Genomic DNA, 15,250 nt, shown 5'->3' on the forward strand with positions numbered 1-15,250 from the left:
CCTTCATTTTTCAAATAATGCACATATTATTAAAGATATTGAAAAATGTCACGTTGGTCTCTATGTATCATTTTATTTTTTTTAATAAATAAAATTTTATGGTTTGATCAATGTCATTCCAAACTTTTTTATCTTGGTTTTTTATATAATTATGAGTTATGAATATAAAAGGGATTGAATGTAGAATTATGTTTTGATACATCAAACATAAAGATTATTTCATGCATAATAAACATTTTTCCCTAAATCTTATATTCTACCATTAAGGCTGATATGTTTCTACTTGTAATAAGTGTTATCTATTAAGAGAAAGTTTTCCAAAATTTTTCAGTAGTTTTTTTTTTTAAAAAAAAAACATAACTTTGGTAGTTGTATATTTATATTAACTTTTTGTTATACTTGAATTTGTACATTATAATTGATGTATGATTTCTTTTAATACATAGAATCTAAAGACAAAATATCAAATGTCACTTATGTGAACTTTTAGAGCTAAAAAATAAACTTTTTTATATATTGATAACATATTAACTTATATCAACAAGATTGAATGAGATTCTATCATTGTTTATTATTCAAATTAAAAATAAGAGTTAGTTTTTTACTAAATAAATTTTTAATGAAAATTCCCTATCATTAAGATGTTATATAAAACATGACTTAACATTACATTTGGATTGAAGGGAGTGGGAAAAAGGAAAGGAAAGATGGGAAATGAATTCTTTCTTTTGTTAGGATAACCAATAAAATAAAACAAGAGAAATGGAAAGGCACTTAACCTCATTTGTTTCTTCAAAAGCTTTAATTTTCAATTCCTCAAATTGGAGGAAAAAAAGGGGAAAGGAAAGATAAAAATAGATTTTAAATGTTAAATGTTTATAAAACTCAATTATTTCAGCAAACTCTATGACAACTCACATAAAAACTCTTTTTAAGTCTTCTAGTTCTTTTATCTTCAACTTATTAGCTAGTCCAATGACACAATAATTAAAAACCACCATAGAAAAGAATTAACAATCATAAACAATTGAAAGCCAAATCACATGGGTTTTACATGGTTCACATGAGAAAAAAAAGGTTTTACACATAAAAAAAGAAAAACCTATCAAAATTTTTAGGGTCTTATATATAAGGAATTATAGCAAAGGGTAAGAGAAAATGAAAATGGTTTGCTGGGTTGATGTCATGAGAAAAGAAAAAAGGGTGACACAAGGATATCCTACATAAGGTTTGATAAGCTCCAATAGACATGGTTACTAAAAAAAAAAATTTATTACCAACTTTTGAATGTTAAATTATGACATACAATTTTGCGTAAAAGTGAATCAACCCCAAAATTATAAAGTCTAAGCTTCATACCTTAAGAGAACATTGATGTATACAATACGAATACAAAAGCACAAGTTTAATGGAAGACTAGTCTAAAGAAATAAAAAAAAACCATTATGATTTGTTTTACTAAAAAACCATATAAAGGCATAAAGTAAACACCACATGGATTTCTTCACATTAAAATACAAAATCATTAATTTACAAAGGCAAAAGTAAAGGAGATATGCGAGCTTTACAACTTTGTAATGTCTCCTAAACAACAACCATTATAAACATAGTAGAGCTACATATGAGACGAAAAAATTCTCAACAATTAATTATTTTAAACAAACTTAACACGATATGTTAGGTTTGCTAGCTAATTCAACAAATTCATTCAATAATAAAATGTTGAAAGAACAGGTTTAAGAGTAATAAAATTATTAATATTTAACCATTGCATTTTATTATTTAGTCATAATACCTAAAATGCAACTGGTGAGCATCATAATATATGTCTAGGCATTTAATCAATAGATATTTTAATAGGATATTCACTACACCATCCCTTTTCATTGGCACAATCAATGAGTTTTGGTAACAAGGTAAGTTCCATTGCAAGCCACTAAAAGAAAAAGTAAAGAATCATAAACACATCGTATTGTCAACATATATAATTTAGGTCTATAATTCACAAGTACATAGAAAACATAAGCTAAATAGCATTTCTTTGATACAATAACTATTTAAATAGTAAATTTACAACTTGAAATAATTTGGATTTTTTTGTCATCTCTAATTCAACTAAAAGCTTGAAATGGAAAGGCATTAAGGTGTTATTTGAAAAAACATTAAAGATTTTCAAACTATCAAAAATTAAAATTTCCATTAAAAATTATTTTAACGTGTTTGATAACTTATTTTAAAAGCTCAATAGAAGGCTTTTCATGAAAAAAGTGTTGAAAATGTTAGAGTAGTTAAAACCTACTTCTAATGGATTCAAAATTTTATTTAAGGAAATTATTATCACTTAATTACATTAATCTTATATTCTTTCTTTTTTTTTAACATTTTAATTTAATTGCGAATAAAATCATAGGTCCCTCTTTTAGAAAAAAATTCAATAAAAAATCTATTAAATACTTAACTTTTAGTAGCATGCCAAAATAATTTTTGTAATATAAATTAAATATAAAAATTTCTCAAAACTAAATATTCAACACTTCATTTTTCAATTTATCAAACAACACTTAAAAAACAAGTAATCAATGGTAATAGAAACTTGGCCATCAATTGACACTAGAAAACACCAATAACAAGAGAATAAAAGATTTAATTATTCTCTCATAGCTAAGTATGGTATGAATGAGAATACATACATCCTTGGTTATATTTGTATGTCAAATTCGAGCATTCATTTCAAATTCCACCTATTAACAATTTAAAATAATTTTGATATTTGGAAAAGTTAATAGTTAAAAAAAAAAAAGGAAAGATGAGTGGAATAAAAACTGAAAACAAAATAAAGTAAAATCAATGGGTAAAATAGGGATTGAAGGGTAGAGAAAAATACATAAGAAATGGATATCAAATATTAAGTGTAACCAAATATAAGCCAATAAAAATTTACAATATTAGCTTTACTAGTTTTGTTGGCTTGTAAAAATCAAACATAAGAGAGTATATATACAATAAAATTAATAAAAATATCATATAGAAAGATATTGAAATATATAGCTTACTTAATGGTTAGTATAATGTCGTCAAACCATAAGAATTTAGCTTTATGAGACATCACCAGTGCTTTATTAATGTTTTTCTATTAAGCTACCAAGGATTAGGCACACCATAATTCTCTTCTTGGGTTTACATATCTGAGTAAGAACCAAAATAGGCCCATCTGAATATCCTTTGGCTCAATAAATGGGTCATTTGCTTGTTTTAATCTTGAAAAAATGTCTAACGACTAACCAAGGCCAAAACTCACACTACTTAATGGTTAACAACAATAAGCAAGCTAGTTTTGGTTTTAAACATTTGCTAGCAGTAAACATAACATGCATCCAACAGATATATTGATGGGCAAATTGGTAGAATGAAGTATGAACCATAGTTTTCACTATAATTTCATATTTGAAACTAGTTCATTTTGCATTCATAAAATCGTATGTGACTATGTTTTTCAATCACGATTGCACCCAAATCAATTAACAATCAAAATTAAACTTAAAACCCTTAATTATTGTTCACAGGTATAGCTCAAACTAACAGGATATTATTAGTATAACTTGCTAAATTCCTAGTTTGCTCTTCGAACCTTAACTCTATAGCAAACTTCCTAGTTGTCTAATACTAACAATATGATTAGTTCAAAAATAAAAAGGCTTTTACCATGCAAAATCTTTTTATTTAATCTTTTATTTATAAGTAATTAATTGCTTAAAACCTTTGATAACCTCAATTTCCAAAAATAATTCTAATTTTAGGAACCTAAATGAAGAGAAAGATTCTTTTATTCCACAAAATACCAACTTTCATAAACATTTAAGAATTCAATAGATGCAACATAACCTACAGATTAATTGTTGAGCTTAGCTTACCTCCCATTTATAAAAGAACCCATTTAACTAGACTAAACTTGAGAACAACTATCATAACGTATTGGTCCAAAGACTCAATCATAAGACATAAAAAGTTTTTAAAAATCATGAAAAAATTAGGAGTCACCACCAATCTTTTTTTAGGGTGTGATTGACCACCTAAAAATTTATCTTTATAATAAGACAATAAAACGAGTTTAAAGCTTTATTAAAAAGATAATTTTGGTCTATGAAAATAGAATAAGTTCAGGAGTCGATTATGTGTAGGAAATGATTAACACCCCTACAATGCTCACAAAATTGATACTAATTAATTATGCGTTATTTGTAATTTGGATAAAAATGGTTTTTTATATGAAATTTAATTATAATTTCCTTTTGTTTATTTGAAAAAAGATCTTTTATTGAGGAATATTAAGAAAATCTTAAAATTAAAGAAATACCTTTAAAGTCTCCAACATAAAGACAAAATTTGAAGATAGTATTTCTATTTAAGATTCATCATAACATTCTTTTTAAAAAATAAAATTACATTCCTTGTAAATAATAATTATTGATGACTCTTTGACATCTAAGCAGAGTACCAATTAATTATATTTCATAGAATTCTATTTTAATTTTATTTGTTTAAAACCAAAAATTTTAAGAAAAACTTTTTATGTGATAAAACAAAAATATAATAATATGATTAATATTAAACTAGCATAACTAAAACAAATATATATGTATGCATTATAAATGAAATCATATGCAAAATGATGATCAAGTGTGAATTTAAAAATTGAGATTTCAAATATAATGACCCAGACTACCCAACATCTAGGCGGAACTTGGGTGTGAATTTTTAATATTTAAAATCCTATTTTATTATCTTTTATTAATATTGTTTTTATACTTGTTAATTTAACAAAATTTATTTTGAGTAACGAAAATGCATGAAAATTCTTAATGAAATAAAATTTCCTAAATATCTTAACATCTAAGTGGTATTTGAGAATAAATTATTTCATAAAAGGTTTTCATGTAAATTCGTAAAAAATTTAAAATTTCAAAAAAAGCTTTTCATGTGGTAAAAAAAAGGAATGTACCAATGTAATTAATATTAAATAACCATAATTAAAACAAACATATGTATATGCATTATAAATTAGTATATTAATTTAAAATGAAATGTGTGTAAATGATGATCAAATGCAAATTTATGAATCATAATTTTAAATATAAAAGACCACCTAAACTCTCTAACATCTAGATAGAGTCTGGGTATGAACTTTTATGTTTAAAATCTCGTCTTATTATACTTTTATTAATATGGTACTTTCATAACCAAAATTTTAGCAAAAACAAATATATATTTATATATATATTTTTAAGCCATGGAAAGGCATGAAAATCCTTAATGAAATAAAATTTTCTAAATACCCTAATGTTTAGACAGTATTCAAGAACAAATTACTTCATAAAAGGTTTTCATGTAATATTTTATAAATTTAAGACGAGTTTTATGCTTTAGGTAAGCTCGGATTTGAATTTTAAGATTTTACGAACCTATCTAAAAATCTCCAACATCTAGGCAGACTTTCAAAGCAAGCTTATTTTTATAACTTTCAAAAATTAATTAAATTTTTTTATATATCATTAATTATATTCTTTAGCATAAAACTATTATTACTATTAGTAAAAAAAAGTCCTTGAAAAGCAAATAGCAATCAAGATACATAAAATGTATTCAAAGAACATAGACAAATTAATTTAAAAGCTAATGTATGCACAAAGAGACCAGATATTCAAAATCTTGGCATAGTCTAGAAATAAATATGATTATCATGCCAAAATAATTATGCAAAAGGATGTTTAAATATTCTAACCCCCTAATCAAAATTTATTATGTTTTTTTCTTATCTACCTTAGCCTTACTACATTTGTTATTACATTATTTAGAACATCTAGTAACCATCATGCTAAATATTGACCCTTACAACCATCATAACAAAAGAAACCATAAGAGAGCTAAACATCAAGATAATGGTAGGATTGTGAGGTATGTGTAATATTTTCCCTCATCTAAAACTAATTCATGCATTGATGAAGTAGAAAAAAAATGTATAACTAAGCAAAACAAACATGAATATAGGACAACCTAATTCATGTGAAGCATGCATTACCTATGGCCTATTATCAACCTTCATTTCTTATGTTTTCCTACATCCATAATTTATTATTCATGCACTGATCCAGTAAGCAAAGTCATACAAAAAAAGTCAAGCAAAATAAAAATAAAGAAGGAAAATTCACGTGATGCTTGCTCTATATATGAACCATTTTAACTTTTCATTCTCCATATAGTCAAATGCAAGAATGGACCAAAGGTAGGACCCCACGTAAAGAAAGAGATGATAAGACAAAAAAAGCTTGAAGCTTTGATGTGTATAAGACCCCAATACGTGAAATTAGAGGCTGAAAGTAAAAGAAAACTAAAATTTTAGACCTTTCTTCCTCCTCTAATAGCTTATCTCTTTAACTTGGAAATTATTTTCTTTTAAAGCATTTTCCCAGTTAAATGAGGGGTTGTATCTATACAAAAAAATAATCCAAACCCTGATTGCCTATGGAAAGTTAGGCAGCACAGTTTGGTTACTCCAAGTTGATTTTCCTATCTTCATTTATCTTAGCTTAAGCTAGCTATAGGCTAGATATAAAGGATGAAAAATAAGGGTGGAAGGATTTGTGGCATGGACCGAACAGCTATTGCCAGAAAGTGAAACAGCAGCTATTTGGCAACACCAAAATAAACAATGATGTTCCAACCAGTTTGAAAAAAAATGAAATAGAAACATAAAACAAATAAGGCTTGAAATTTTATCAACAAACACACCAAGCACAAAGCATGAAAGGAATAAATAAGAACACTTGCAGAAAATATCATAGCAGGTGCAAAAATAGTGTAAAACACATGATATAATTGGTAAATCTCAGCCTTGGTATATGCTGTCTCACCTCTTGAATTTTCAACTTTCTTTTTTTTTTGTGCTCTTTCTTTTTTTCTTTCAAATGCTTCCTTATTCTTTCTTTCTTTTTTCGGTAGCTTTTCCTCCCTCTCTTTTATTCGGCAACAACTTTCTCAAAAAGCAAGATCTCCATATTGCTCAATAAAAGCCCTTGGATGAAATTTCATTCGATGGTCGTAGTTCATCTTTTTCTTAATTTCAAGGAGCCACCTTTGGCCCTTGGATTAAAAGTCAGCAAAAGATCTATGGCTCAAATTAAACTCCACAAAGATTGAATTTTTGTGCTCCCAAACCCATGAAAAAGACCATTTTGCCCCTTAGTGCAAAGTTTTGGTATTTATGGCCATTTTCTTAGAAATCAATGATCCCATGCTCATTTTGAGATTTTAAAGCACTAAAAATCATGAAATATTATAAAACCAAGATCTAAAAAGTTTTGTGAAATTTTGAGCTTGGAAAGGTCAAATTATGAAAATACCCCAATAAGGGTATTTTGGTAATTTTTCCTTCTCAGAGGACTGCTATGATTTCAGATGCACTAAAAATCATGAAATATTATAAAATTTAGATATGAAAGGTTTTGTGAAATTTCAAGCTCGAAAAAGACCAAATTATGAAAATATCCTTATAAGGATATTTTGATAGTTTCACACTTTCTAGGGTACTGTCATGATTTCAAACTCACAAAAAATCATGAAATATTATAAAATTAAAATCTGAAAAGTTTTACAAAAATCCAAGCTCAAAAAGGCTAAATTATGAAAATACCCCTAAGGTGTTACCTTTTTTGGGTAATACTGTGATTTTAAATGCACTAAAAATCATAGAATATTATAAAATTAAGATTTGAAAGGTTTTACAAAAATCCAAGCTTGGGAATGTCAAATTACAAAATACCTCCATAAAGGTATTTTGGTAATTTTGCCTTTCTCAAGGCACAATGAAAAGTTTAGTGTTTCGAAAAAATCTCAAATTCAATTTTAAACCAGATTGATTTAAATTGGGTTTTGAATTTTTAGAATTGACTTGGGCTTTATCCATTTTGACCAATTTTGTGTAATTTTGACTTCATTTGATCGAATTTGACCTGAGTTGACTTTGAATTTTTGAATAGATAAATTTGTGAGCTTTCTATGGGTCTTAAACTGTTTTCCTAAATGGCCTTAGCCCTTGTTTGTGAATAAGTCCAAGATCAATCATGTTGAAAAATATCCAGGACAAAATTCACTATCTACAGCTGCCTTTTTTTTGCATGTTTTTGAGGATCAGAAGAAATACAAAGACATAAAAGGTAATTTTGTTTGGATGATGCTTCTGAATGAGCAAACCTTTGCTTTCTTTTTTTTTTCTTTCTCTTTTTATTTTTTTTGTTTTATTTTTTTTGTATTTTTGGTCATGTTTTGACAACATCACAAGTTGGGAAATGAGGGATGACTAGAACAACACTGTAAGTCAAAAAATAACTGATGATTGGGACAACGTTACAAGTCAAAAAGTAACTGATGACCGGAATAACACTGTAAGTCAAAAAGTAAGGAATGACTAGAACAACACTACAAGTTAAAAAATAACTGATGATTGGGACAATGCCACAAGTCAAAAAGTAACTAATGACTGAGACAACACCGCAAGTCAAAAAGTAAGGAACGATTGGAATAACACTGTAAGTTGAAAAATAACCGATGACCAGGACAACACCATAAGTCAAAAAGTAACTGATGACTGAGATAACACCCTGAGTCAAAAAGTAAGGGATGATCGGGACAACATCGTAAGTCAAAAAATAACTAAAAACCAAAATAATATTGCAAGTCGAAAAGTAACTGATGACTGAGATAACTTCGTGAGTCAAAAAGTAAGAAATGATCGGGACAACACCGTAAGTCAAAAAATAATTGATGATTGGGACAACATCGTAGGTCAAAAAGTAACTGATGATTAGGACAATACCATAAGTTGAAAAGTAAAGAATGATTGAGCCAACATTGCAAGTGAAAAAATAACTGATAATCGAGATAACACCGTAAGTCAAAAAGTAAAAAATGATCGGGATAACACCATAAGTCAAAAAATAAAGATGATCGGGACAACATCGCTAGTCGAAAAGTAACTGATAATTAGGACAACATCGTAAGTCGGTAAACTCAATTTTAAGGATCACGCTAAATGTGACATTTCATTTTTAGGTTCTTTTTTATTTTTTAAAATGAAAAACATGGTGATACTTCTTGATGTCTTATAGAGAAACTTTCTTTACAACTTATCATAAGAGGTATGTGATGTATGTAGTAATCGTGATGAAAGAAATATTGATGCATGGCATGAAAAATATAGATGCATGATGTGATTGTGATAAAAAAAATAGATGCAATTATATCATGTTCTTTCATTCATGTTAATTCAACTTTTAAAGTTGGTTTGGTTCTTTCAAACTTGAAACTTACTTCTGAATTTCTTGTTTGTCATTTAGTTATTTGTTTTTCTTCTTATTTCGAGAATCTCTAATTTTTTTTTTATTTTGGAATTAGTCAATTTACATTTCACATTTCACACTTTTTTCCCTTTTTAGTGACACATTGGTCTATCATGAACATTATCAATCATTATTTCAATTTCAAGTGATGGATGCAATATTTCATGTTTAAGGCTGAATATAGGATTTAATTGACCACATGGATATATTTTGATTTTAAAAAGAGAAAGATGAGCTTTCGAAGCACAAAGGAAAGGTTATTTAAAGGTATTTTGATAACTAAATATCATTTCTTTAAATAATGAACATCTACATAGCCTTGACCTATTTAGCCCAAATCTTTTCTCTAAAAATTTGTTATATTTACGATTTTGCCATGTTTGATATCATATAACTAGTCTTTGACCCATATCTACAACTAATGGAACCTTTTCCCCAAAAGTCATCTCTCTTAATTCTAGCACCGATTTATCCCGTTGTGGCATTCCATCATTCTTTGAAGGGTTTTCTCTTAACTCAACTTTCATTTAAGCCACTTTTTTTAGGTTTTTAGCTTAAACGATCCCTCTTCTAGTTTAGATCACCTTTTTTAGGTTTTTAGTTGGAATCATTTTTTTTTCTTTTTTTTAAGCAAAAATTTCTTAACAATGTCAGAATTCATGAGATACGATAATTCATTGCAATCCATTTTTGCAAGGATTAGAGCTCCACTTGAGAATGCTTTCTTTACCACATATGAACCTTTCCAATTGGGTGTCTATTTTCCTTGATTGTCATGTTGAATTGGTAAAATCCTTTTTCGTACCAATTTACCTTCACAAAAGCACTGGGGTTGCATTTTTTTATCATATGCTTACATGATTCTTCTTTGGTACATCTACCTATGATTGAGTGTTGAGAATCTTTTTTCTTCAATGAGATTCACCTGTTCAAAATAGTTTCGAACCTAATCCTTTTCATCTAATTATAACTCTCTCAAAACCCTTAGGGAAAGAATCTCTATTTCAATTGGTAAAATAGCTTCTATCCCATATACCAATGAAAATGGGATAATCTCTGTAAAGGTTTGAATTGATGTTCTGTAGACAAGTAAGGCAAAGGGTAACTTTTTATGCCAGTCTTTATATATATTAGTCATCTTCCCTAATATCTTATTGATGTTCTTGTTTGTTGCTTTTACTGCACCATTCATTTTTTTATGGTATAAAACTGAATGATGATGCTTTATCTTAAACTGAGTGCATAATTTCTTTATCATTTTGTTATCAAGTTGCTAGCATTATCAAAGATGATCCTTTCGAGAGTCCATATAGGCATATTATCTTTTTTTTTATGAATCTGCACTCACTAATCACGTAATGCTAGCACATGAAGCTGCTTCCACCCATTTGGTGAAATAATCAATTATGACAAAGATAAAACGATGTCTATTTGAAGCTTTTAGGGTTATAGGTCTGATCATGTCCATTCCCCACATAGAAAAAGGCTATGGTAGTGCTAGAACATACACGAAACTAAAAAAGAATGAATCTTATTTGTATAAATTTGACATTTATGATATTTTCGAGCATAACTGATACAATCACTTTCTAATGTAGTCCAATAATAACCCATTCTCATAATCTATCTGGCTATTATGTACACTTTGGCATGTATCCCATAAATTCTTTCATGCACTTCTTCAAGTATTTTTCATGCTTCAATAGCGTTTGCACATCATAGCAAAACTTGATCTCGACTTTTCTTATATAAGATTTCTCCATCAAGCATAAATCATACTACTAATCTTTAAATAGTCTTCTTGTCATTCTTTGAGGCTCGATTGGGATATCTTTGGCATTTGATGTATTACATAATGTCATAATACCATGGTCGTTGATCCACCTCTTTTTCTACACTCAAACAGTGGGCTAATGAATTTTTCATTTACACCTTGATATGTTAGATTCTCCACTGTCATTTAACTTCAACATTGCTGCCAAAATAGCTAAGGCATCAGCGATATGATTTTCTTCTTGAAGAACATACTGAAATAGAATCTTTTTAAATTATTTTGCCAAATTAGTTATATGTTTTTAGTATAGCACCAACTTTAGGTCTTTAGTCTCATATTCGCCCTTCAATTGGTAAATTATTAAGGTTAAATCCCTATGCACTTCTAGCACCTCAATCTTCTTTCCAATGGCCATTTGTAGGCCTATGACGTATGTTTCGTACTCAACAACATTATTTGTACAATTGAAATCTAACATTGTAGTGCAAAGATAGAATTTCCTTTTAGCAATATTAGCACTACCCTAATGCCATGCCCTATTATATTGGATGCCCAATCGAAAAACATCTTTCATGATTTTGTTATAGGTTTTTCATCTTCATCCTGTAAGAGAGCTATTAAATCTTCATCCAAGAATTCAAATTTTATGGGTTTATAATCTTCAGTAGTTTAATCGATAAGAAAGTCAGCTATCACACTTTTTTTATGGATTTTTGTGTCACATACACAATATCATATTTTGAAAGCATGACTTGCCATCTTGCTACCTTACCTGATAGGGATGGTTTCTAAAAAATGTACTTGAGTGGGTCTAGCTTTGATATTAACCACATCGTATGATAGAGCATGTACTGTTTGAGCTTTCGAGTAGTCCAAGCTAGGACACAACATATTTTTTCTATTTGGTAGTACTTGGCCTCGTACTTCATGAACTTTTTAGTTAAATAGTAAATAGCATGCTCTTTCTTACCAGTTTTATCTCTTTGACTTATGATGCATCCTATTGATTTTTCTTGCATTGTTAGTTAAAGATTAATGGTTTTCTTGCAACTGGTGGCATCAACACTAGTGGGTTTGTCAAATACTCCTTAATCTTTTTAAAGGCATTTTGGCATTCTTTATCCTATTTACCCATATTATTTTTATGATGCATCTTAAATATTAGGTCCCATTTTAAAGTAAGTTGGGATATAAAACGAGAAATGTAATTTAGTTGCCCCAAAAAAGCTTTCATTTCTTTTTGAGTACATGGTGCTAATAATTCTTGAATGACTCAAACCTTATTAGGGTCTACTTCTATACCCTTTTTACTAACTATAAACCCAAGCAATTTTTTCAACTTAACACCAAAAGTTCATTTGGCCAGGTTCAGTTTGAGCTGGAATTTTTACAACTTTTCAAAGAGTTTTCCAAAATTAGTTACATGATCTTCCTTTTCTTGAGATTTGGCTACCTTGTCATCAATATACACCTTTATCTCCTTATGCATCATATCATAAAAAAGGGTGAACATTGCCTTTTGAGATGTGCCAGTGTTTTTTAGCCTAAAAGGCATGACTTTATAGCAAAATATTCCTCACATTATCACAAACATGATTTTTTCCATATTTTTTTTAGCCATTTTGATCTGGTTGTAGCTAGAAAATCCATCCATAAATGAAAAGGCAGAGTGCCTAGCAGTGTTATCCATAAGGGTATCAATATAAGGCAAATAAAAATTATCCTTTGGACTAGGTTTATTCAAGTTCTTGTAGTCCACACACATTCTAACTTTTTTATTTTTTTAGGAACTAAGATTATATTGGCTACCCATTCAAGATACTTGGCTATTTTAAAAAAGCCTGCATCAAATTACTTTTTCACTTCTTGTTCTATCTTCAGCTATGTTTCTAGCTTCATGTGTGTTAACTTTTATTGTATAAGTCAACACTCTAGCTTTAAAGGTAATCTCTACTCAACAATATCCAAACTAAACCCAGGCATATCCTGATAGAATCATGCAAATACATCCACATATTCTTGCAACAAGTCCACCAGCTTCTATTTCTCAACTGGTAATAATGAAGTACCAATCTTGACTTCTTTTTTGTTTTCACCATTCCCTAAATTTAATAAGTCAGTGGATTCTTGATAAGGTTTTATAAATTTTTTTCTTGTTCCATCCACCTTAATAGATCTTAAAGTAAATCATAGTCTTTTGAATCAATATCATCATTAATTCAGTAATGTGACTCAAATTTTTTAAATGAAATCTGGCATCATATTCTTAATCATCCATAATGTTCATTATTTAAAAACTTAAAAATGGGTATAATTTCAAAGAGATATAGATTGATTTTAGCGAAAGTAAGAAAAATATGAATAACAACAAAAAAGTAGGGAAAAAAATGATAAAGATGGCATATATGAAATGCATTGCATTTGTACTTTTTATTAGAATAATAAAAATAAGCCCATACATTTGACCTCCACATGCTATTAGGAAGAAGCAATTGAAATTTTTAGGTTAGAAAGGTTCAAGGATAATAGAAATAGTACATCATTCTTAGGTCTTTTAACCTAAAAAGGAAAGAAACGTCTCTTCATCTTGCATAATTTTATCATCTACTCTAATTTGGACTTAAGAAAAGGCTTCCTCCAATCCCATTATTGGTTCTTTTTTTTTTTATCTTTGATGATCCAGGATAGACATGCTCTCCTGAAAAGAATGTTTCATACAAATAGGGGAACACTATTTTTTCATCAATTGAATCTTACCCTTTGAGGCTTGTCATTCTCTTTTTTTTCTTTTCTAGTATCATCTTATTTCTATTAGCAACAGTAAACTTATAGTCTAACCCTCATCCTTCTTTGTTTTCACCAGTGCTTGGTGGCCTCTTAATCCCTTATAAAGACTTTCTTAAGCCTTGGCTAGCTTGCTAACCTTTGCCAATAGTCTATTTGATCACCATGTTCATAGTCTTTGACAATCAAAAAATTGGTATCCTTGACCTTTCTCTAACATAAGTAGTATTTGCTACTTTAAAAGCTCTAAGTGAGCATTCAATCGCCTCTTTTGTAACCTTAATAAAAGGAGTACTCAAGGTTTTTGTCACCAATATATCCTCCTCACCATCTTTACAAACCTGTTTCTTTTCCACAATGAATTTTACCTTTTAGTGCAAAGATAAAGGTATAGTCCTGACCATATGAATCTAAGCCTTCTGTGTAAGTAACTATACGTCGAAGTTATATCCATCACTTAAAATGGGACATTAAAGGTGCACAAACCAATTTGTAACTGACTCTTATATCATTGATCACCTCTTTTCATGCTCCATTGAAAGCTCTTACAACCATGTGACTGTTTCTCTTGTGAGATGGGTCTACTAGAAGTTTGGATAATATCATTAGAGGCATGACATTAATAGATGATCCATTGTTAATCAATACTTTAGCCATGGTATGGATTTTGCACTTGATAGTAATATGCAGGGCCTTAACACTACCTCGTCCTTCTAGAGGTATTTCATCATCATTAAAAGTGATGAAGTTGGGGGCTATAATATTTCTAACCATATGATCTACTTTCTCTACATAAATATTATGTTTCATATAAGCCTGGTTAAACACTTTTAGTAAAACATTCCGATGTGGCTCTGAATTCAGTAGTAAGGACAATAAAGAAATATGAGTAGGTAACTTGTTCAATAGGTCCACCATACTATACTCGATGTGCTTAATGATCTTAAAAAATTCACAGGCTTCTTTCATTGACACTAGCTTGTTAATTCAAGTTTCTGGGTTTACCACGAGTAAAGAACCTTGACTTTCTCTTGTGACTTTTTTTTTGAATTGACCTTTCCTTTTTTTAGCCCTTTCTAACATATCAAGAGTATAACACTAACCACTCTATGTCATTTCTCTTACACCTAATATATTTACAATATTCCCTATATCTAGCTTATCTATGATTGCATCAAGTTTTTGAGTCACAGCATTATAGTTATACATCCACGAGACTGCTTTATCAGTCTAGTAAAGAAAGAGACTGAGAACATAGATAGTTATTAGCGTTCTAGAAATAGAGGTAGCTTTCTCAGTT

The 15,250-nt window shown here is 29.0% G+C and overlaps 1 pseudogene; it reads right to left on the bottom strand.

Moving 5' to 3' along the window:
- Window positions 1–1,801: 1,801 nt before the first annotated feature.
- The window catches only part of LOC111316375 (uncharacterized protein At5g08430-like), a 28,184-nt pseudogene continuing 14,735 nt past the window's right edge, over window positions 1,802–15,250 (bottom strand).

This window comes from Durio zibethinus, chromosome 24 (genome assembly GCF_047325235.1).
Source record: "Durio zibethinus cultivar Kanyao isolate XHJ-2024 chromosome 24, ASM4732523v1, whole genome shotgun sequence".
Lineage (NCBI taxonomy): Eukaryota > Viridiplantae > Streptophyta > Magnoliopsida > Malvales > Malvaceae > Durio > Durio zibethinus.